Below are 24,154 nucleotides of genomic sequence, written 5' to 3'. Positions count from 1 at the left end.
CCAAAGGATTATAAATTATTCTACTACAAAGACACATGCACACGTATGTTTATTGCGGCACTATTCACAATAGCAAAGACTTGGAATCAACCCAAATGTCCATCTGTGACAGACTGGATTAAGAAAATGTGGCACATATACACCTGGAATTCTATGCAGCCATAAAAAAGGATGAGTTTGTGTCCTTTGTAGGGACATGGATGCAGCTGGAAACCATCATTCTTAACAAACTATCACAAGAAGAGAAAACCAAACACCGCATGTTCCCACTGAACAATGAGATCACTTGGACTTGGGAAGGGGAACATCACACACCGGGGCCTATCATGGGGAGGGGGGAGGGGGGAGGGATTGCATTGGGGAGTTATACATGATATAAATGATGAATTGATGGGTGCTGACGAGTTGATGGGTGCAGCACACCAACATGGCACAAATATACATATGTAACAAACCTGCACGTTATGCACATGTACCCTAGAACTTAAAGTATAATAAAAAATAAAAAAATAAAAATAAATAATAAAAAAAAGGACACACATAATCTAATCACAAAAAGATAAGTATGTGAGGAGATAGATATGTTAATTAATTTGGTTTAATTCTACAATGTAAACAAATACCAGAATATCATACTGTACCACATAACCATATGTAATTGCTATTTGTTAATTAAAAATGAAAGGGGCAAAAAGAGTACATATATTACACTAAGAGAAAATTACAGATTTTTTTTTTTTTTTTGAGGCAGAGTCTCGCTCTGTCGCCCAGACTGGAGTGCAGTGGCGCGATCTCAGCTCACTGCAAGGTCCGCCTCCCAGGTTCACGTCATTCTCCTGCCTCAGCCTCCCTAGTAGCTGGGACTACAGGTGCCCGCCGCCACGTCCAGCGAATTTTTTTGTATTTTTAGTAGAGACGGGGTTTCACCATGTTAGCCAGGATGGTCTCGATCTCCTGACCTCATGATCCGCCCGCCTCGGCCTCCCAAAGCACTGAGATTACAGACATGAGCCACTGCAGATTTTTTTTTTAACTCAAAATTAAGTCACAACACCAAATTCTGTCCACCTGGCCCTGCCAGTCTCTAAAATTCAGAGTGAAAATTGCCCCATAACTATACATAATCTGAATTTTCCTAAGCAGTCATGACTCCAAATACCCTGGGCACTTGGTCCCCATAAATATTTCTATTCCAACCATGTATTCTGATTTATTGTTGTTGTTGATGTTGTTGCTGTTCAGAAAATAAGATCACCAGAGCCACAGCAAGATTAAGGGCAGAAAATTACATTATTGGTGGGGCCTAAAACCTATAGGAAAGATTTCATTTAATGTAGACCTATGCAGTACGTCTGGGTTCCTGGCAGAGAGAACTAGAAATCCTTTCAGGAGAAATACACCAGGCTCCCAAAACTCCCATGTAAAAGGTATCAATAAATATGAGCTCACAAAACACATCAGGCTGAATAACAGGAGGACACACAATCTAATCAAAAAAATGGGCAAAAGCCACGGTGGCTCACACCTGTAATCCCAGCACTTTAGGAGGCCGAGGTGGGCAGATGGCCTGAGGTCAGGAGTTTGAGACCAGCCTGGCCAACGTGGTGAAACCCTGTCTCTACTAAAAATACAAAAATTAGCCAGGCATGGTGGTGCGTGCCTGTGATCCCAGCTACTTGGGAGGCTGAGGCAGGAGAATCGCTTGAACCCGGGAGGCAGAGGTTGCAGTGAGCCGAGATCAAGCCACTGCACTCTGGCCTGGGCAACAAGTGCAAAACTCTGTCTCAGAAATAAAAAAGGGGGGGGCGCAAAAGATGTGAGTGGACCTGTGTCAGTCCATTAGTCCCTTTAGTGTTACTATAAAGGAATACCTGAGGCTGGGTAATTTTTAAAGAACAGAGGTTTATTGAGCTCATGGTTATGCTGGCTGGAAGGTTCAAGACTGGACATCTGGTGAGGACCTCGGGGTACTTCCACTCATGGCAGAAGGCAAAGAGACCCAGCCTGTGCAGAGATCACATGGAGAGAGAGGAAGCAAGAAAGAGAGGGGAGGGAGGCGCCAGGTTCTTTTTAACAACCAGCTCTTGTTGGAACTAATAAGCCCTTTAGTAGAGACAGGGTTTCACCATGTTGCCCAGGCTGGTCTTGAATTCAGTGGCTTATGGGTGTGAGCCAACACCCCTGACTGGAGCCATAAAATTTAATGAAATTTGTCCTTCAGTATCTGCGGAGTATTGGTTTTTAGGACCTCCCTCCATGGATACCAAAATTCACAGATGCTCAAGTCTCTTATATAAAATGGTATGTTTTATATTTGCATATAACCTATGCACATTTTCCTGTATACTTTAAATCATCTCTAGATGAATTATAATACCAAATACAGTGTAAATGCTACATAAATAGTTGTTACACTGTATTGTTTAGGGAATAATTACAAATAAAAGTCTGCACCTGTTCAGTACTGATGCAACCATCCTTTTTGTTTTTTCCAAATATTTTTGATCTATGGTTGGTTTAATCCATGGATGCAGAACCCATGGATAGGGAGGGCCTATTTAGATGAGACCTTGGATTTGCAATTGATACTGAAATGGTATAAGACTCTGGGGGCTGTTAGGATGGGGCGAATGTGTTGCATGTGAGAAGAACATGAATTTGTGGGGGGACAGAGGGAGGAATGTTAGGGAGTGAATTGTGTCCTCCTCACAAAACCTATGTTGAAGCCCTAATCCCCTGTATTTGGAGACAGAGTATGTAGGAAGATAATTAACGTAAATGAGGTAAAGAGGAGCTCTAATCTGATAGGATATGTGTCCTTATAAGACGAGAAAGAGACATGAGATCTCTCTCTATCTCTATCCCTCTCTCTTCATGGAAGCATAGAGACAAGGCCATGTGAGGACACAGCAAGATGGCAGCCATCTATAAGCAGGGAGACGGTACTCACCAGAAATTAAATTTGCCAGCACCTTGATCATAGAATCGTAGCCTGCAGAGCTGTGAAAAAAAAAGTATGTTGCTGAGGCCACCCAGTCTGTGGTAATTTGTTATGGCAAGCCTATCTGACTAATAGAATAACAGATGTCAGCAAGGATGTGGTGGAACAGGAACCCTCTTACATTGCCAGTGGGAATGTAAAATGATGCAGCCTCTTTGGGAAACATTTGGCAGTTTCTCAAAAAGTTAAACAAAAAATTACTGTAGGAAGCAAATTTTCACTTCTTGGTAGCTACCTAAGAAAAATGAAAACATGTCCACACAAAACTTGCATGCAAATGTTCACAGCAGCATTACTGATAATTGCCAAAAAACTTCACCTAAATGTTCATCAATTGGTAAATGAATAAACAGAAATTTGTATGCTTAACAATGGGGATACGTCGGGGCCGGGCGCGGTGGCTCAAGCCTGTAATCCCAGCACTTTGGGAGGCCGAGACGGGCGGATCACGAGGTCAGGAGATCGAGACCATCCTGGCTAATACAGTGAAACCCTGTCTCTACTTAAAAATACAAAAAACTAGCTGGGCGACGAGGCGGGCGCCTGTAGTCCCAGCTACTCGGGAGGCTGAGGCAGGAGAATGGCGTAAACCCGGGAGGCGGAGCTTGCAGTGAGCTGAGATCCGGCCACTGCACTCCAGCCTGGGTGGCAGAGCAAGACTCCGTCTCAAACAAACAAACAAAAAAAAAAAAAAAAAAAAAAAACCAAACAAACAAACAAAAAAATGGGGATACGTCAAAAAAAAAAAAAAGGAGGCCAGGCGCGGTGGCTCATGCCTGTAATCCCTGCACTTTGGGAGGCCAAGGCGGGTGGATCACCTGAGGTCAGGAGTTCGAAACCAGCCTGGCCAACATGATGAAACTCCATCTCTACTAAAAATACAAAAAATTAGCTGGGTGTGGTGGCGCGTGTCTGTAATCCCAGCCACTCAGGAGGCTGAGGTAGGAGAATCGCTTGAACCCGGGGGGCGGAGGTTGCAGTGAGCCAAGATCATGCCACTGCACTCCAGCCTGGGCAACAAGAGCAAAACTCCATCTCAAAAAAAAAAAAAAAAAAGGAATAAAAATGTGGCATATATTCACAAAATGGATGGATTAATCAATAAGAAGGAACAAACTGCTGTGGCATGGATGAACCCCAAAAATATGTTAAATGAAGGAAACCAGACATAAGAGACCACATGTTGTATGATTCCATTTATGTGAAATGTCTAGAAAAGATAAATCTATAGAGACAGAATGTAAACTAGTGGTTGCCTGGGTCTGAGGGTAGGAATTAGGATGAACTGTAAATGTGCATGAGGGCTTTTATTAGGGTGACAAAAATGTTCAAAAACTGATTTATGGCAATGTTTGCACCACTCATTAAATTTACCAAAAATTATTGAATAGGATAAATTATATGATATGTAAAATATATCTTTTTTTTTTTTTTGAGATGGAGTCCAGTTCTGTCACCCAGGCTAGAGTACAGTGGTGTGATCTTGGCTCACTGCAACCTCCGCCTCCTGGGTTCAAGCAATTCTCCTGCCTTAGCCTCCCAAGTACCTGGGATTACAGGCTCCTGTCACAATGCCCAGCTAATTTTTGTATTTTTAGTAGAGACAGGGTTTCACTATGTTGGCCAGGCTGGTCTTGAACTCCTAATCTCATGATCTACCTGCCTCGGCCTCCCAAAGTGCTGGGATTAAAGCGTAAGCCACCACACCCGGCCTAAAATATATCTTAATAGAGGCATTTTTTAAAAAACGCACATTAAAAAACAAGCAGAGCATTTTGGGAGGCCGCAGTGGGCAGATCTCTTGAGGTCAGGAGTTTGAGACCAGCCTGGCCAACATGGTGAAACCCCATCTCTACTAAAAATAGAAAAATTAGCCAGGCATAGTGGTACACGCCTGTAATCCCAGCTACTCAGGAGGCTGAGGGCAGGAGAATCGCTTGAACCTGGGAGGTGGAGGTTGTAGTGAGCTGAGATCATGCCACTGCACTCCAGCCTGGGCGACAGAATGAGACTCTGTCTCAAAAAACCCAAACCCAAAACAAAAAGAAACACCACAAAATAACATACAGAAACTACAGTGAACAGAACCAGATCCAGAAATATTTCAAAAAATAGTGTCACTGAACACAGAATAGAAATAAATAGCACATTTCATAAATATGAAACAATACGTTTCAAGAAATAAAGGTGGCAATTGCAACAATGAGTAAAGAGCAAAGGCAGGCCAGGTACAGTGGTTCACACCTGTAACCCCAACACTTTGGGAGGCTGAAGCGGGCAGATCGCTTGAGCTCAGGAGTTTGAGACCAGCCTGGGCAACGTGGCAAAACGCTATCTACAAAAAACAGTAATAAAAATAAAATTGGCCAGGAATGGTGGTGCATGCCTGTAGTTCCAGTTGCTTGGGAGGCTGAGGTAGGAGGATCACTTGAGCCTGGGAGGTCGAGGCTGCAGTGAGCTCTGATTGCGCCACTGCACTCTAGCCTGGGCAACAGAATGAGACCCTATCTCACAAACAAAAACAAAAACAAAGGTAACCAACATTGATAAGGCAAGTTTGGCAAAGAACCAAAATAGAACTTATAAAAATGAATAATGTGATAGAAATTAAACACTTCAAGGAAAATTACACAAGAGAATATACACAGCTAAAGAGAGACATAATGAATTAGAAGATCAGCTGAAATATTTACCTAGAATGTAGCACAGAGACAGAGATGGAAAACATGAGAGGCTAAAAAACACAGAGAACAGAGTGAAAAGGCCCAGTAAAGTTTGAGATGGAGATAACACAGAAAAAAGAGGAAAGGCAATATTCAAAGGTTGAATGGGTATGAACTTTTTAGATTTGATGAAAGATACAAATCTTTAGTTTCAAGAAGACCAGTGACTCTGAAACAGAGAAGTAAAAAGAAATCTACACTCAGCACATCATCATTGTAATGCAGAATACCAAAGGCAAAGAAAAGATCTAAAAACACAGTCATAAAGAAAAAAACACACTATTTATAAATGAGTGAAAAGTGGACTTAGTAATATTAATAGAAAAATCCTGGAAGACACTGGTACAATATATCCACAGGCCTGAGAAACTAAGGGAAAAAAACCTGTCAACCTAGATATTGTATACCCAGTGAAATTTTATTTCCAAAACAAGGGTAAAATAAAGCATTTTCAGAGAAACATAAACTGACAGATTTACCTCCAACAAACCCTCTGTAACGAAATTTCTTAACATGAAGATAAAGCAAAATGGGCCAGGCGAGGTGGCTCACCCTGTAATCCCAGCACTTCGGGAGGCCTAGGCAGGCAGATCAGTTGACACCAGGAGTTTGAGACCAGCATGGGCAACATGGTGAACCCCTGTCTCTACTAAAATACAAAAATTAGCCATGCGTGGTGGAGCATGCTTGTAATCCCAGCTACTTGGGAGACTGAGGCATGAGAATCGCTTGAACTCGGGAGGTGGAGTTTGCAGTCAGCCAAGATCATGCCTTTGTGTTCCAGCCTGGGCAATAGAACAACACTCTGTTGGAAAAGAAAGGAAGGGAAGGGAAGGGAAGGGAAGGGAAGGGAAGGGAGGGGAAGGGAGGGGAAGGGAGGGGAAGGGAGGGGAAGGGAGGGGAAGGGAGGGGAGGGGAGGGGAGGGGAGGGGAGGGGAGGGAAGAAGCAGGAGCAGGAGCAGGAGCAAGAAGAAGAAGAAGAGAAGAAGAAGAAAAGAAGAAGAAGAGGAAGAAGAAGAAGAGGAAGAAGAAGAAGAGGAAGAAGAAGAAGAGGAAGAAGAAGAGGAAGAAGAAGAAGAGGAAGAGGAAGAGGACGAAGAGGAGGAAGAAGAGGAGGAAGAGGAAGAGGAGGAGGAAGAGGAGGAGGAAGAGGAGGAGGAGGAGGAAGAAGAAGAAGAGGAAGAAGAGGAAGAAGAAGAAAAAATGTCCCCAGAAGGAAAGTCTGGGAAGAAAAAAGGAATCATGAGTGTAGTAAGTGACTGAATAAAGGGGTAATAATAGTGTGCAATAGATGGATGACTTAGCCTAGATCCTCAGAAGGCGGGGCCTGAGACAAAGATTTAGTGCAAGTATTTGACTGGAGAGTATGATCCCAGGGACTAGGAGTGAGGGACAGGGGAATGATGCAGGGAGGGAGGGAGAGCTTACTCAAAGATGCATTAGGAAGTTGGCCACTGCTACAATGATCTGGTTGCTGTATCCGTCAGGACCATTTGAGAAGCCATATGAAGTCCATGGCAAGACTACCTATCCTACAGGAGCAAGGAGGATGCTCGTACCATTGACTCTCTCCTTTCCTTTGGTCAAAGACACACCTCAAGGAACGTTAAACCCCGGTACTTTGTAGTTGCACCATGGTGTTCCCATCCTGTTTCATGCCTTGTCATCAACACGAAAGTCTCAGGGAAGAAGGGAGAAGATGCACAGAGCAAGCCTGAGGTTAAATACTATCAGGTTGTATCTGTGTAGACCTGGTGGGTACCCACAGAGAACTGGTCAACACAGTGCTGGCTAAATAAAGAGAAAGGTAAGACTGAGAAGATATGCAAAGGTTCATAGAGATGTCCAATACAATGAAGTTTTTTAAAAAGAAAAAAAAAATGATAGAGCCAAGAAGTTAAGAAAAATAGGCCTATAAGTCAGGAGAGAGATAATTATAATAAAAGCATTATAAGGTTCTGGAGGAGGGTAATAAGAATTAACTCTACACTCACTAAGTATGCACATTAAAATTTTGTTAAGAAATAAAGTGAGCCTACACAACATGGTGAAACCCTGTCTCTGCAAAAAAATAAGAAAAAAAAAAATTAGCTGGGCATGGTAGCACACGCCTGTAGCCCCAGCTACTAGGGAGGCTGAAGTGGCAAGATTCCTTGAGCCCAGGAGTTTGAGGCTGCAGTGAGCTGTGATCATGCTACTGCACTCCAGCCTGGGCAACAGAACAAGACCCTGTTTCAATTTTTTTTTTTTAAGAAATAAAATCTATATATTTCCAATCAGTGGAGGAAAGACAAATGAGAAAAAATTAATCTAAACAAAAAGGCAAAGAAGAATAAAAATTTATCACAGAAAAATCTGGACAAAAAGGAAACATAAAATAAGTGACAAATAAATTCTACTGTGTTGGTAATTACAATATAAATATGTCAAACTTTAGGCCGGGCGCGGTGGCTCAAGCCTGTAATCCCAGCACTTTGGGAGGCCGAGACGGGCGGATCACGAGGTCAGGAGATCGAGACCATCCTGGCTAACACGGTGAAACCCCGTCTCTACTAAAAATACAAAAACTAGCCGGGCGAGGTGGCGGGCGCCTGTAGTCCCAGCTACTCGGGAGGCTGAGGCAGGAGAATGGCGTAAACCCGGGAGGCGGAGCTTGCAGTGAGCTGAGATCTGGCCACTGCACTCCAGTCCGGGCGACAGAGCGAGACTCCGCCTCAAAAAAAAAAAAAAAAAAAAAAAAAAAATAAATAAATAAATAAATATGTCAAACTTTCCAGGCAAAATGCAGAGATTGATCAGACGCTGTGGCTCACCCTGTAATTCCAGCACTTTGGGAGGCTGAGGTGGGTGGATCACTTGAGCTCAGGAGTTCGAGACCAGCCTGGCCAATATGGTGAAACCCTGTCTCTACTAAAAAAAAAAAAAAGAAAGAAATTAACCAGGCATGGTGGCATGTGCCTGTAGTCTCAGCGACTCAGGAGGCTGAGTCAGGATAATCGCTTGAACCCAGAAGACGGAGGTCACAGTGAGCTGAGATCATGCCACTGCACTTCAGTGTGAGCAACAGAGCAAGACTCTGTCTCAAAAAAAAAAAAAAAAAAAAAAGCAGAGATTATCAGATGGGATTTTAAAAACAAAAATCCAGCTATATAGTGTTTAGTAGGTACAGATAGACATAAGTAGACATAAAATACAATGATAGAGAAAGGTTGAAATTCAGATAGTGAAAACATAGGCCCAGTGCTTTGGGAGGTCAGAGATGACTTAAGGATAGGTGTTCAAAACCAGCCTGGGCAACCTGGTGAGACTCCATTTCTACAAAAAAGAAAAAAAAAAAAAAAAAAACTTAGCTGGGTGTGGTGATGCATGCCTGTAGTCCTAGCTACTTGGAAGGCTGAGGCGAGAAGAGTGCTTGAGCAGAAGAATTTGAGGTTACAGTGAGCTAGGATCCTGCCATTGTACTCTAGCCTGGGTGACAGAGTGGATCCTATCTCTCTAAAAAATAAGAATAAATAAAATCAAGCAAGCACTAACCCCCCAGAAAAGCAAGCAAGCTGGAGTCGCCATGTCAATATCAGACAAAGAAAACCTTACAGCAAAAAGTAGTATTAGAGAAAAAGAGGCTCACTTAATAATGACAAGATTCAAGGAGTTATAACAATTCTAAATTTACATGCAGCTAATAACATAGCATCAAAATATATAAGGCAAAAGCTGATTAATATGAAGTAGAAAAATCTGCCAACGTAATAGGAGACAACAAGCTCTCAGTAATTGACCAATCAAGCAAACCAAAAAAATTAGAGAGGCTGTGAAAGATTTGATTGACACAGATAATATGCTTTATTGCCTTTATTTTGTATTTGCCTATATTTTGTATTTGCTGTTTGTTTAACAAATACTTACATAGGGCTTATTATGGACCAGGCTTTTGTCAAGAACTGCAAAGTTTTTTTGACCTAATGCCTTTGAGAGCCAAGATGGTGTCATTGGTCACTTCAGTGAAATTCAGGGATAAATTTCATACTGCCTTTTCTGATTGGATGACTCCCATTATAAGGATAACTCCCTATAGAGTATACATAAATAACAAGTCAGTTACCTCTGAGCAGTTTAGGGTAGCCTCATTTGACCAGATCTCTGCAGTTGTCTGAGGGTCATACAATCTACTCGTGGTGTTTCCTTAAGGTCTCTTACCACTCACTGTAAGGTTCAAGTCACTGTGATTTACAGAAGGAGGCAAATTAATGCCTGGCTTCCACATACCAAGGGTGCTCATGGTGGTCCTGGGAAAAAACATGTTGTTTATCGTTTTTGGGCCCCCCAAGTAGGATGTTACATCAGCTGGGTAGGCACAGGTTGACAGTGCCTCCAACATAGCCTCCCAGATAGTCTGTAGCTCTAGGGTTCCTAGACTAGTTCAAAAAACTGGATATAGTCCTTATTTTTGTTCTTTGTTTTTTGTTTGTTTGTTTTGAGACAGAGTCTCACTCTGTTGACCAGGCTGGAGTGCAGTGGTGTAATCTCAGCTCACCGCAACCTCCAGCTCCCAGGCTCAAGCAATTCTCCCGCCTCAGCGTCCCAAGTAGCTGGGATTACAGACGTGCTCCACTGCCACCAAGCTAATTTTGTTTTTGTTTGTTTGTTTGTTTGTTTTGTATTGTTAGTAGAGACGGGGTTTCACCATGTTGGTCAGACTGGTCTTGAACTCCTGACTTCAAATGATCCACCCACTTCAGCCTCCCAAAATGCTGGGACTACAGGAATGAGCCACCATGTCCAGCCTGGTCCTTATTTTTGAAGGAACTACAAGAAGGTAGCCAGCTCACCCTGCTGTATTTATCCACACCACCAGTCAGTGGCATTCATCCACTCAGTGGAATGGCTGAAGAATGGCTAAAGGAATGGGGGTGAGGAAGGCATCTGGAGGTGCTGATTGATGTTTTATGGGAAGGTGCAAGAGATAGGTCCAGGTCCAGCCCCTGCTGATGCCAGCAAACTTTTAGCTAAGATGAAAGAGAATGATGATCAAATCAAGGTCAGAGTGGTCTGGCAGGGGCTGACAGACTTAGCAGCCAATTAAATGTAATGGGGCCGGGCATGGTAGCTCATGCCTATAATCCCAGCACTGTGGGAGGCTGAGGTAGGTGGATCACCTGAGGTCAGGAGTATGAGACCAGCTTGGCTAATATGGTGAAGCCCCATCTCTACTAAAAATACAAAAGAAATCAGCCAGGCATCGTGGCATATGCCTGTAGGCTGAGGCAGGAGAATCACTTGAACTCGGGAGGTGGAGGTTGCAGTGAACCAAGATCGCGCCACTGCCCTCCAGCTTGGGCGACAGAGTGAGGCTTTGTCTCAAAAAAATAAAATAAAATAAGGGGCTTGCAACAGTTTGAGAAAACCAGGGTATTTTCCTTTGTAAGAAGGCTCCAGAAGCAGTTCTGATAGACAAAGATCATTACTGTCCTTCTCTCTCCCATACCTCCCAGGGACTGAGGTGGTCCCTGTGGTCCCTTCCTGGCCAAAGTCATTACTCTCCCTCCACGATATCTCATTCCAGTAGCTATAAATTAACCTTCTGTCATACCCAAGCCTAAGGGTCAGGTACAAGAAGGGCAAGGCCATTTTTTCTCTAGAAATCCAGGCCAAAAGAAATACCTAACAATTTCATTATTTGTTATTATTATTTTTTTGGAGACAAAGTCATGCTCTGTCACCCAGGCTGAAGTGCAGTGGCATGATCTTAGCTCACTGCAACCTCTGCCACCTGGGCTCAAGCAATTCTCCTGCCTCAGCCTCCTGAGTAGCTGGGACTACAGGCGCACACCACCACACTGGACTAATTATTTTTGGGATATTTTTAGTAGAGATGGGGTTTTGCCATGTTGCCCAGGCTGGTCTCGAACTCCTGACCTCAAGTGATCCACCCGCTTCGGGCTCCCAAAGTCCTCCCAAAGTGCTAGGATTACAGGCGTGAGCCACTGCACCCGGCCCAATTTCATTAATTAAATAGTTAGGTCTAAGTGTCTTGATACATATTCATGTCTTCACAACTTAGTAGCCATTTGAAAGAAAGAATACATATGAGTTGAAATAAAAATAATACTTTTATCCCCTTTTTTTTTTTTTTGAGATGGAGTCTCTCTCTGTGGCCAGGCTGGAGTGCAGTGGCGTGATCTCGGCTCACTGCAACCTCTGCCTGCCGGGTTCAAGCGATTCTCCTGCCTCAGCCTCCCGAGTAGCTGGGACTACAGGCACATGCCACCACACACAGCTGATTTTTGTTTTTTCAGTAGAGACGGGGTTTCACCATGTTGGCCAGGCTGGTCTCAATCTCTTGACCTCGTGATCTGCCTGCCTCAGCCTCCCAAAGTGCTGGGATTATAGGCGTGAGACACTGCGCCTGGCACTTTTATCCCATTCTTAAGTAACCACAATTACTTGCTAATGGGATGTGCTGGGAGCTGCTGAAACCTTGGTATCAGGTTGGACACCATCACACTCATTTCCCCCACACTGGTATTCATACAATATTTACTTTTTATTACAGCAACTACAGAAAGTCCAACTTCACAAAGTTAGAATGTTATCTAAAGGATAACAGTCTAATGTTGAAACCATGATCTATCTTTTCATAGCAGTTTGCATGATTTCCTACAGATGTTGAGTATCATCATGTTTCCCTTAAAATTTTAAAATATTCTCTGGTGCTCCATGGGGCTTGCTGCTGTGGTACCTTGGGTGCCTCAGGACACAGTTTGAGAACTGTGGTCTCACACAGAATTGTTCTTCAGTTTGGGGAACAAAATTCTTGGAGAAAAAAATCAAAATCAGATTGTCATACCTTTTTCTTTTTTTTTTTGAGATGGAGTCTTGCTCTGTTGCCCAGACTGGAGCGCAGTGGTACAATCCTGGCTCACTGCAACCTCCACCTCTGGGTTCAAACAATTGTCATGCCATAGCCTCCTGAGTAGCTGGGATTACATGTGTCCACCACCATACCCAACTAAGTTTTGTATTTTTTTAGTAGAGATGGGGTTTACCATGTTGGCCATGCTGGTGTTGCACTCCTGACCTTAGGTGATCTGCCAGCCTCGGCCTCCCGAAGTGCTGGGATTATAGGCATGAGCTACCACGCCTGGCCCAGACTGTCATACTTGATATTACTTCATAATTAGTTTGAATGTTAACAAATTATATAAAGAGTTAATATTAAACACACACACACACACACACACACACACACACACACACACACACACACTCTTAATCAGCATTGAAGTTGAGTCCCCTAGGCCCCCTTTTGGCTGGGCAGCCACCACGGGGTGAACTAACCAGGTGGGATGGGGCTGCCATTAGGAGAAAGAAAGAAGCATCGTGCCCAGAAGCAAATCCTGAATTTTCAAAATAGTTCTATAGAACAGCCGCGCTTTTCATCTTGATTAGTACCCAGGCAGTGGTCAAAAGGGAAGGCTCTCTTTCTAAGAATGGTCATATTCAGTGACCAAACTATCTTACTAATATGTAGGGACCAGGAAAAGGCAGAGTCAGAAATTGTATTGAGCTGATTTTTGAGGAGGCTGTTCCAACACTCAACAATACTAGATGGCTGGGCCCAGTGACTCATGTGTGTAATCCCAGCACTTTGGGAGGCTGAGGCGGGAGGATAGCTTGAGCCCAGAGTCAAAACCAGCCTGGGTAACATAGAAGGACTCATTCTCTAAAAAAAATAAAAATAAAAATAATTAGCTGAATGTGGTGGCAGATGCCTGTAAGTCCCAGCTACTTGGAAGGTTGAGGCAAAAGGATCACTTGAGCCCAGGAGTTCAAGGCTACACTGAACTATGATCACACCACTGCACTCCAGCCCAGACAACAGAGAGATACCCTGTCTCTAAAAAAATAAAAAATAGAAAATACTGGATACCTGTGGATGGTGGGCAGTCTAAAAGTCCCATTGATGACGTTGTGCCCATTGCCATAAAAGGTGGTTAGACTGCAATGTCCAGAAAGCCAGAAGTATGACAAAGATTAGTTTAAAGCACCTCAAAGTTAGTTTCATGTGCCAGAATCAGTTGATTGGACCAGGACAACAGCACTGTAACCTGAAAAAGTGTCAACAGCAGTGAGCCAGAAGCCCCAAAAGGGGTTCAAAGGTTGGATGGACTCAACTGCCACACCCTGTGCAATGCGGCCTCCTCCCTGGAGACAAACGGCTCACCTGTTATTCCTTTTATTAGGAGTCACAAGTCTGGCATGCAGTGATAGCTTGTGCATCTGAAGCAGAGTCCTCTACTGGGTGCCCAGTCTGTGGTGGGTGTGCTGCCATGTCTGGTACAATGATCGATCCAGAAAGCAAAGGTGTTAGTCTGGGCGGTGCAGACTTAATTGGCACCTTGATTCCAGTTGGTCTCATCAGAGAATACACCCTTACCATGGGCACCTAGATCGACTAAGACAGTTCAATCAGCAGCTGCAATTTGTTTCCACAGTTCGTGGCCAAAGACAAAAATCTTTTTTTTTTGAGACAGAGTCTTGCTTTATGGTCCAGGCTGGAGTGCAATGGTATGATCTTGGCTCACTGCAACCTCTGCCTCCCAGGTTCAAGCCATTCTCCTGCCTCAGCCTCTGAAGTGGCTAGGATTACAGGCACCCGCCACCACACCCAGCTAATTTTTGTATTTTTAGTAGAGATGGGATTTCACCATGTTGGCCAGGCTGGTCTCGAACTCCTGACCTCAGGTGATCTGCCTGACTTGGCCTCCCAAAGTGCTGGGATGACAGGCGTGAACCACTGTACCCAGCTGACATAAATCTTTTTAAAAAAAGTATTACTTTTAGACATGTGTCTCACTATATTGCCCAGGCTAGAGTGCAGTGACTGTTTACAGGTACAGTCACAGCTCTTGCGCTCAAGTGATTCTAACAGCCTCTAACTCTTGCGCTCAAGTGATTCTCCCACCTCAGCCTCCCAAATAGCTGGGACTGCAGGTGTGCACCCATACCAGGCTAGAGAAATATTTAATCTGCCAGTTTGTAGTTTTCCAAGTGGCATAACTAAGGAGCTACGTCATTGTCAGCAGCCTGAGTCAGTAAAAATGTAACAGGAGGTTCATCAAAGAGGACTGACCAGGGCTATGAGAACAGCTGTGAGTTCTGCCTACCGAGGGGAACGACCATATCTGCTTTCCATTCCGCACAGCAGCCCAGTGGACAGCACTGACTTCAGCTTAGCCAAGCCATCAGTGAACCAGGCACAGGCTTTTAGGGGAACCTCTGTGGACTGTGAGCTGTGGGGTGGAGGATAAAATTTCCCCTAAAACAATAGCTGCCGTTTTTTGTTATTGTTGTTGTTGTTGTTGTTTTATGTAAAGCCAAAATGCCACTAGGGCCAGGCCAGCTGCATACTGAATGTATCACTTCCATCGGACAAGAGAGGCTTGTCAGGCCCTTCCCACATTGTTAGCTTTGAATTGCAATCATGCCACCCCAAAATGGGACTAATTAGTCACAAGGCCTTTATGAGGATGTGCTGTGTACACTTTGTCAGGTGCTCAGGTTTTTTTGTTTGTTTGTTTGGTTTTTGAGACGGAGTCTCGCTCTGTTGCACAGGCTGGAGTGCAGTGGCACGATCTTGGCTCACTGCAAGCTCCGCCTCCCGGGTTCATACCATTCGCCTACCTCAGCCTGCCCAGTAGCTGGGACTACAGGCGCCCACCACCACGCCTAGCTAATTTTTTGTATTTTCAGTTGAGACGGGGTTTCACTGTGTTAGCCAGATTGGTCTCAATCTCCTGACCTCGTGATCCACCCGTCTTGGCCCCTCAAAGAGATGGGATTACAGGTGTGAGCCACTGCGCCCGGCAGGGTGCTTAGGATTTTTTAAGAGACAGCGTCTTGCTCTGTCATTCAGGCTGGAGTGCAGTGGTGTGATCCTGGCTCACCACAGCCTTGAACTTCTGAGCTCAAGCAATCCTCTCGCCTCAACCTCCCGAGTAGCTGGGACTACAAGTGAATGTCACCTCTCCTGGATAATTTTTAATTTTTATTTTATTTTATTTTTTTGGGTAGAGATGAGGGTCTTGCATGTTGTCCAGGCTGGTCTCAAAATCCTGGCCTCAAGTGATCTTCCTGCCTCAGCCTACCAAAGGGCTGGGATTATAGGCGTGACTGCTCGGTTTTGATGAGAACCCAACAGCAAATTAAGAGCTGCTTTTCAAAAGGGGTGTATCTCTTAACGTTGGGAAGACAACAAATCTAAAATTCCCCAAGAGGCACCTCCAGGTGATGGTTGCCTCCCTTTGGCACATGCCCCAATCAGCAAAATCATCAATCAGCAGGACTTAGGTCAAAGGGGTTATTAGGGTTGTGGGGTCATTAGGGTTGTGGGGTCCTGAAGACCCTAGCACTGCTCTATGTGCAGTACTTACCGGTGGGTAGAATCCCCTTCAGCCTTTACGAGCATTCATAGAACATTGATGTAAAACACCAGTGCCTGTTGTACACGCAGCTTGGGGAGCCACAAGGACTGTATGTTGAATAGACTCAAAGCCCTCCTCTATAAGGTCAGTGTCCTGGAAAAGTGACGGACATTCTTCCGCCGGGAGGAAGCTAGGAGACTTTCCTGCCATTATCAGTTTTTTTTCCCTATATGCTCAGAAATGTGGTTACGGATTGTTTAGTGCATACTTGCTGAATTCACACAATAATAGTCATGCCTCTATTCTTTCAACCAGAACTTATTTGGTGCCTATGATGGGCAAGAAATTAGAAGTCCTGGGGATACAGGCATGAACAAAACCATCTCTACTCTATAGCTTGTGTTCTAGGGGGAATATCAGACAGAAAAAGGAAATACATGATATGTCAGATGGTGACAAGTGCTATGGAGAAAAAGAAAACAAGAAAAGGGGTGTAAAGAGTGTCAGAGGCCAGGCGCGGCTCACTCCTGTAATCTCAGCACTTTGGGAGGCTGAGGTGGGTGGATTACTTGAGGCCAGGGGTTCAAGACCAGCCTGGCCAACATGACGAAACCCCGTTTCTACTGCAAAAAATAAAAATAAAAATAACAAAAATTAGCCAGGTGTGGTGGCACGTGCCTGTAGTCCCAGCTACTGGGGAGGCTGAGACATGAGAATTGCTTGAACCCAGGAGGTGGAGGTTGCAATGAGTCAAGATAGCACCACTGCACTCCAGCCTGGGTAATAGAGTGAGACTGTCTCACAAAAATAACAACTTAAAAATTAAAAAAAAAAAAAAAAGTGTCAGGGATGGGAGTTTACTAATTTATGTAGGGTGGTCAGGAAAGTCTCAGAGACCTGAAGAAATAGAGGAAACAAGACATGCAGCTATCTGGGGAAAGCAAGTTCTATGCAGGGAGAAAAATAATGGGAAAGCCCTGCACCTGGAACCGGCCTGCTGCAAGACAAAAGTAGCAAGGCCTGTGTGACTGGAGTGGGACAGGAGGAGAGTGGGACATGAGGCCCCTGGGGCCCCAGGAAGGTCCCATGCTAACTTCTGTAACAGACTGAACAGACTGGTGGTGGGTAGGAGGGGGTGATGTATCACTGAAGAGGCAAAATGGGGCCGGGCATAGTAGCTCATTCCTGTAATCCTAGCACTTTGGGAGGCCAAGGCGGGAGGATTGATTGAGCCCAGGAGTTTGAGATCAGCCTGGGCAACATGCTGAACCCTGTCTCTAAAAAAATATAGAAATTATTTTTCTATATTTCATATCATGGTGATGTGTGCCTTTGTCAAAAAAAAGAAAAAAAGAGGCAAATGTAAAAATCTGATAAAAGGATGTTTGGCTGAGAGTGGTAGTGCTGGAAGTGGGGAGAGATGCTAATGGTCTGGACAAATTTCTTTGGATTATTTTGAAAAATGTAACCACAACACCATTATCACAGCTCAAAAGAATGAACAACAATCATTTAATATTATTAAAATATTATTAAATATCTAGTCAATATACAAATGTCCCTAACTGTCTCAGGATTTTTTTTTTTTAAAGTTTGTTAGAATTGTCAAAGATAAACAAAGCCAGGCCAGGCACAGCTTCTCATGCCTGTAATCCTAGTGCTTTGGGAGGTTGAGGGAGGATAATCACTTGAGGCCTGGAGTTTGAGATCAGCCTGGGCAACATAGTGAGACCCCTCTACCAAAAAATTTTAAAAATTACCCGGACATGGTGGTGTGTGCCTGTAGTCCCAGCTACTCAGGAAGCTGAGGTGAGAGGATCACTTTAACTTGGGAGGTCGAGGCTGCAGTGAGCAATAACCACACCACTGCATTGCAGATGGTGTGCTAGAGTTTGACTACATCTCTAAAAAATTAAAAATTAAAAAGCCAGACACCAGTTAAAGCAGTGAAGACAGACTTTATTTAGTAACTACTAACAGTAGGGGAAACAGCTGAGTTCCATTCTAATTTTCAAAGAGGTAACTGGACCTCTTAAAGGGAGAAAGAGATGCGGAGTGTGGTGGCTCATGCCTATAATCTCAGCACTTTAGGAGGCTGAGGTGGGAGGATCTCTTGATCCCAGGAGTTCAAGGCCAGCCTGGGGACCAAAGTGAGACCTCCTTGCCTTTTTTTTTTTTTTTTTTTTTTTTTTTAAATTAGCCATAATCCCAGCTACTCAGGGGGCTGACATGGGAGGATTGCTGAGTCTTGGAGGTCGAGGCTGCAGTGAGCCATCCACCTCCCCATTCTCTTTCTCCTTTTATTGAAGACAGGATCTTGCTTTGTCACCCAGGCTGGAGGGCAGTGTTGTGATCATAGCTCACTAGAAATAGAAAGTTTAAAGCCATGATTCTGGATGAGACTGCTGAGAGAAGGAGGGTAGATGGACAAGAGAAACCTTGAAAGGCTAGAGCCCTGGGTATTCCATATTTAGAGCTGGAGAGATGAGGAAGTGCCTGGAAAGGAAGTGAGGCACACACAGCCCCTGACATAAACCATCCACACTGTCATGGCTCAGTGGTCCAGGATCACCCGAAGCAGACGATCCTCCTACTGATGTATCTTCAAAAGCCTGTAGTAGCCTAAGACTAAGCCCCAGTGCCCATGCCACTCACCTCACTTCATCTCGACATTGTACCAACCATCTCACATCATCACAAGGATGAGTACAATAAGATGTTGAGAACCACATTTACGTAACTTTTATTACAGCATATTGTTATAATCGTTCTTTTCTTATTGCTGTTGTTAATCTCCTACTGTGCTAAGTTATAAATTAAACTTTATCATAGGTATGTATGAGTAGGAAAAAACACAGTATATCTACAGCTCAGTGCTTTCCAGTTTCAAATATCCACTGGGGGTCTTGGAACTTGTCCCCTGCAGATAGGAGGGGACTACTGTTTTGTATCCTGTGGGGCTGTATGTGTGGGGAGAGGGTGAATATTGGAGTGGTCTATATGTGTGTGAAGGGGATTCATATGTGTGGGTGAGTGGGTGAGGGAGGTGTTTGCTGGAGCCGTATCCTTTGAGTGGACAACAGGGAATGGGATCTAAGGCCCACAGAAGGGTCTGGTCTCAGGGAAGAGCAGACAGTTCATCCATAGGTTTCTTTTCTTTCTTTCTTTCTTTTTTTTTTTTTTTTGAGACTGAGTTTCGCTCTAGTTGCCCAGGCTGGAGTGCAGTGACACGATTTTGGCTCACTGCAACCTCCACCTCCCGGGTTCAAGCAATTCTCCTGCCTCAGCCTCCCAAGTAGCTGGGATTACAGGCATGTGCCACGATGCCCAGCTAATTTATGTATTTTTAGTAAAGACAGAGTTTCTCCATATTGGTCAGGCTGGTCTCAAACTCCCGACCTCAGGTGATCCGCACACCTCGGCCTCCCAAAATGCTGGGAGTACAGGCATGAGCCACCACACCCGGCCAAACAGTTCATCTATAGGAATAGGAGACAAGAACAGGCACTTGGACACAGACTCAAGATGTGGTAGTGGGAACCACACCCTCTCCGACTGCTTCTATTTTCTTTTTTTTTTTTTTTGACACAGTCTTGCTCTGTCATCCAGGCTGGAGTGCAACGGCGCAATCTTGGTTCACTGCAACCTCCGCCTCACGGGTTCAAACAATTCTCGTGCCTCAGCCTCTTGAGTAGCTGAGATTACAGGTGTGTGCCACCATGCCTGGCTCATTTTTGTATTTTTAGTGGAGATGGGGTTTCACCATGTTAGCCAGGCTGGTCTCAAACTCCTGACCTCAGGTCATCCGCCTGCCTCAGCCTCCCAAAGTGCTGGGATTACAGGCATGAGCCACCACGCCCAGCCGATTGCTTCTATTTTCTTAATGCATTAAGAAGCAGTGTCCTCAGCTGAGAGTGAGAACTGGGGAGAGGCGTTGGAGGCTTGAGGATATAGGAAAGGGAAATGGGAGAGTAAACAGACAAGGAGAATGGTAGTTTATGTTTTATTTTTAAAAATAAATCTTTAAATAAAGGTTCATAATTCCCCCACCCCTGCCAAGTAACAGAGGCATGTATCATGTTTCCTTTAAGGAAAGCTCCTGGGAGCATCCTTAGTCCATCTGGCTGCTGTTACAAACACCACAGACTGGGTAATCTGTAAATAGAGATTTATTTCCCACAGTTCTGGAGGCTGGGAAGTCCAAGCTCAAGATACCAGCAGATTCGGTGGCTGTTGAGGGCTTGCCCTCTCTGCTTCAAGCATGACAAGCATGACGCCTTGTTGCTGTGTCCTCACACGGTGGAAGGTGGAAAAGGGACAAACATTCCCTCAAGCCCTTTTATGAGGGCACTAATCCCATCCACGAGGTGGGAACCCTCAGGGTCTGATCACCTCCTCATGGTCCCGCCTCTTAGTACTGTTGCATTGGGGACTAAATTTCAACATGAATTTTGGAAGGTCACAAACATCCAAACCTTAGCACTGCCCCATGTTTATGATTACATACCATTGTCCAGAAAGTAATGATAGAGTCACCTCTGCCCTCAAAAGAGGCTGAGAATGTGGTCTTTGTATTGAATGAGTACGTGCCCTCCTAAAAGTCAAGGCTTATTATCATGGAAGAAGGAAAGAGTGGATATTTGGATATTAAGGAACAACCAAGAGCCTCTATCACATCTTTTTTTTTTTTTTTTTTTTTTTTTGAGAGAGAGAGAGTCTCGCTGTTGCCCAGGCTGGAGTGCAGTGGAGTGATCTCGGCTCACTGCACCCTCCACTTCCTGGGTTCATGTGATTCTCCTACCTCAGGCTCCCAAGTAGCTGGGATTACAGGCTTGTGCCACTATGCCTAGCGAATTTTTGTATTTTTAGTTGAGACAGTGTTTCACCATATTGGTCAGGCTGGTCTCGAACTCCTGACCTCAAGTGATCCGCCTGCTTCGGCCTCCCAAAGTGCTGGGATTACAGGCGTGAGCCACTGCGCCCAGCCTCACCTTTAATCTTGCCAAAGGCTTTACCTTAGTTTCCATAGAAATAAGAACTTTTTCTTCAGCACTCACATTATATCAGTTTATATATTTAATAAAAATTATGCATTTACCATAATTTTATGTATTTCTTTTCTTTTCTTTTTTGAGACAAAGTCTCACTCTTGTTGCCCAGGCTGGAATGCAATGGTGTGACCTCGGCTCACCTCAATCTCCACCTCCCAGGTTCAAGTGATTCTCCTGCCTCAGCCTCCCGAGTAGCTGGGATTACAGGCATGTGCCACCACACCTGGCTAATTTTGTATTTTAGAGATTTCTCCATGTTGGTCAGGCTGGTCTTGAACTTCCGACCTCAGGTGATCCGCCCACCTCGGCCGATCTCTGTCTCAAAGTGCTGGGATTATAGGCAGGAACCACGGCGCCTGGCCCAACATTTGTACACACACACACACATACACACACACACACACATATATATGTATTTTTTTTTTGAGACAGAGTCTCACTCTGTCACCCAGGCCGGAGTGTAGTGGCGTGATCTCAGCTCACTGCAACCTCCGCCTCCTGGATTCAAGCAATTCCCTGGTTCAAGCAATTCTTGGGCCTCAGTTACCCAAGTAGATGAGATTACAGGCACGTGCCACCACGGGCCCAGCTAATTTTTTATTTTTAGTAGCGATGGGGTTTCGCCATGTTGGCCAGGCTGGTCTCAAACTCCTGGCCTCAAGTGATCCACCCACCTTGGCCTCCCAAAGTGCTGGGATTACAGGCAGGAACCACGGCGCCTGGCCCAACATTTGTACAGTTTTAAAAACAGAACATTAATTACACATTTAACTACAAATGCACTGCTGATGCACATGAGAATAGATGCAAACATTCTGGAGGGAAAAATCTATCAAAAGCCTTAAAAATCTCATAGGACAGGACTTAGCAAACTCCTAAGTTTGCTAGGAGGCTAAGGGCTCAACTGATCCTCGCACCTCAGCCTCCAGAGTAGCTGGCACCACCATGCCCAGTTAATCAAAAAAAAATTTTTTTTTTCTTCTAGAGACCAGGTCTTGCTACGTTTCCCAGGATGGTCAGGAAAACCATTTTAAATAGAGACTCCTAAGGAAATAATTGAGGATACTGGCAATTTAACAAGATTGTTTATCTTTTTTTTTTTTTTTTTTTTTTGAGACAAGCTTTCACTGTTACCCAGGCTAGAGTGCAGTGGTGCAATCTCGTCTCAGCTCACTGCAACCTCCCCCTCCTGGGCTCATGGAATCCTCCCGCTTCAGCCCCTCAAGTAGCTGGGAGTGCAGGCACAAGCCACCATGCCTGGCTAAGTTTCGTATTTTTGGTAGAGATGGGGTTTTACCATGTTGCCCAGGCTGGTCTCAAACTCCTCAGCTCAAGTGATCCACCAGCCTTGGCCTCCCAAAGTGTTAGGATTACAGATGTGAGCTACCACCCCAGGCTGCATCATTTTTTGAATGATGAAAAACTAGAAAAAAACTAAATAGCCCAGAAATGGGAGATCGCTTGGGTGAATTTTTATAGTACGAAGACGGATTCTAATATAACCATTGAAGTTGAGTTGTACAATGTAAGGGACATTTCTAAAGGAATTCTTGTGATCATCTTGCCCTGGGGAAAGGTCTGAGAGTCACACTGAATATAGCTAGTTTAAGTACTGGTCATGCTTTCATTGGGAATATACTGTTTTGAGGGAATGAATCGGAGAGCACTGTGTTGGCAGCACGGCACAATCTCAGGATGCTTCACTCAAACTGTGAACCCTTATGCCAACTCTCATGAATATGGCTGGTGGTACCCACCAACCACTCCACTCCCACCACTTTATAAGGCAGAACCTGAACTGCAGGGGCCAGAAAGCGAAATACCCACATTTCCCTAAATCTCTTATGCTAGCATTCTGGGCATGCATGAGGTTTTACCAGTTGAGGTTTGAAAGGTGGAGGTAAACTTGAGGCCACCTTCTTCACTTTGGCCGTTTTCTACTGCCAGAGCTGTGGATGAGCTTGACTCTCCTCTGTCTCACACCTGACATCGAATCTATCAGCAGATCATGCTGGTGCTACCCTTGAAATCAGTATCTAGAATCCAATCACTTCCCAGTGCCTCTGCTGTTAGTGGCCTGGCTAAGTCACTGCCATCCACTGCCCAGGGACTCCATCAGCCCTGCTTCCCGCCTCACCCCCACACCAGCCAGCTCACCAGGTCACTTTAAGAATAAAGCCGGGCCGGGCGTAGTGGCTCACGCCTGTAATCCCAGCACTTTGGGAGGCCAAGGCGGGTGTATCACCTGAGGTCAGGCATTCGAGACAAGCCTGGCCAACCTGGTGAAACCCCACACCTCTACTAAAAATACAAAAATGGTGGCAGGCGCCTGTAATCCCAGCTACTCGGGAGGCTGAGGCACGAGAATCACTTGAACCTGGGAGGTGGAGGCTGCAGTGAGCCAAGATCATACCACTGCACTCTAGCCTGGGTAACACAGCATGGCTCTGTCTCAAAAAAAAAAAAAAAAAAAAAAAAAAAAAAAAAAAAAAAAAAAAGCCGGGTGTGGTGGCTCACACCTGTAATCCCAGCACTTTGGGAGGCTGAGGTGGGCGGATCACAAGGTCAGGAGATCGAGACCATCCTGGCTACTAACACAGTGAAACCCCGTCTCTACTAAAAATACAAAAAAAATTAGCCAGGCGTAGTGGCAGGCAGGCACCCGTAGTCCCAGCTACTCGGGAGGCTGAGGCAGGAGAATGGCGTGAACCCAGGAGGCGGAGCTTGCAGTGAGCAGAGATCGCGCCACTGCTCTCCAGCCTGGGCGGCAGAGCGAGACTCCGTCTCAAAAAAAGAAAAAAAAAAGAATAAAGCCAAGGTCCCTATGGTGGCCTAAAAGCCCTCTCTCTCCCTCAGCTCCAGCCAGTCTCTGTCTGACTCTTCACTCAGCCCAGAGCACTCTCCCCACCTGCATGTGATCCCGCTGGTTCACTTCCTCAAACTATACCTTCTCAA

The 24,154-nt window shown here is 44.8% G+C and overlaps 1 long non-coding RNA gene across 1 annotated transcript in view; it reads left to right on the top strand.

Annotated features, from left to right (window-relative positions):
• The window catches only part of LOC115899684, a 32,409-nt gene that overhangs the window by 7,104 nt on the left and 1,151 nt on the right, over positions 1-24,154 (top strand). The gene's annotated exons all lie outside the window — the stretch shown is intronic.

The sequence above is a fragment of the Rhinopithecus roxellana genome, chromosome 9 (genome assembly GCF_007565055.1).
Source record: "Rhinopithecus roxellana isolate Shanxi Qingling chromosome 9, ASM756505v1, whole genome shotgun sequence".
Classification (NCBI taxonomy): Eukaryota; Metazoa; Chordata; class Mammalia; order Primates; family Cercopithecidae; genus Rhinopithecus; species Rhinopithecus roxellana.
The sequence above is the reverse complement of the archived record's forward strand: the minus strand, read 5'-3'. Positions and strand labels throughout refer to the sequence as shown.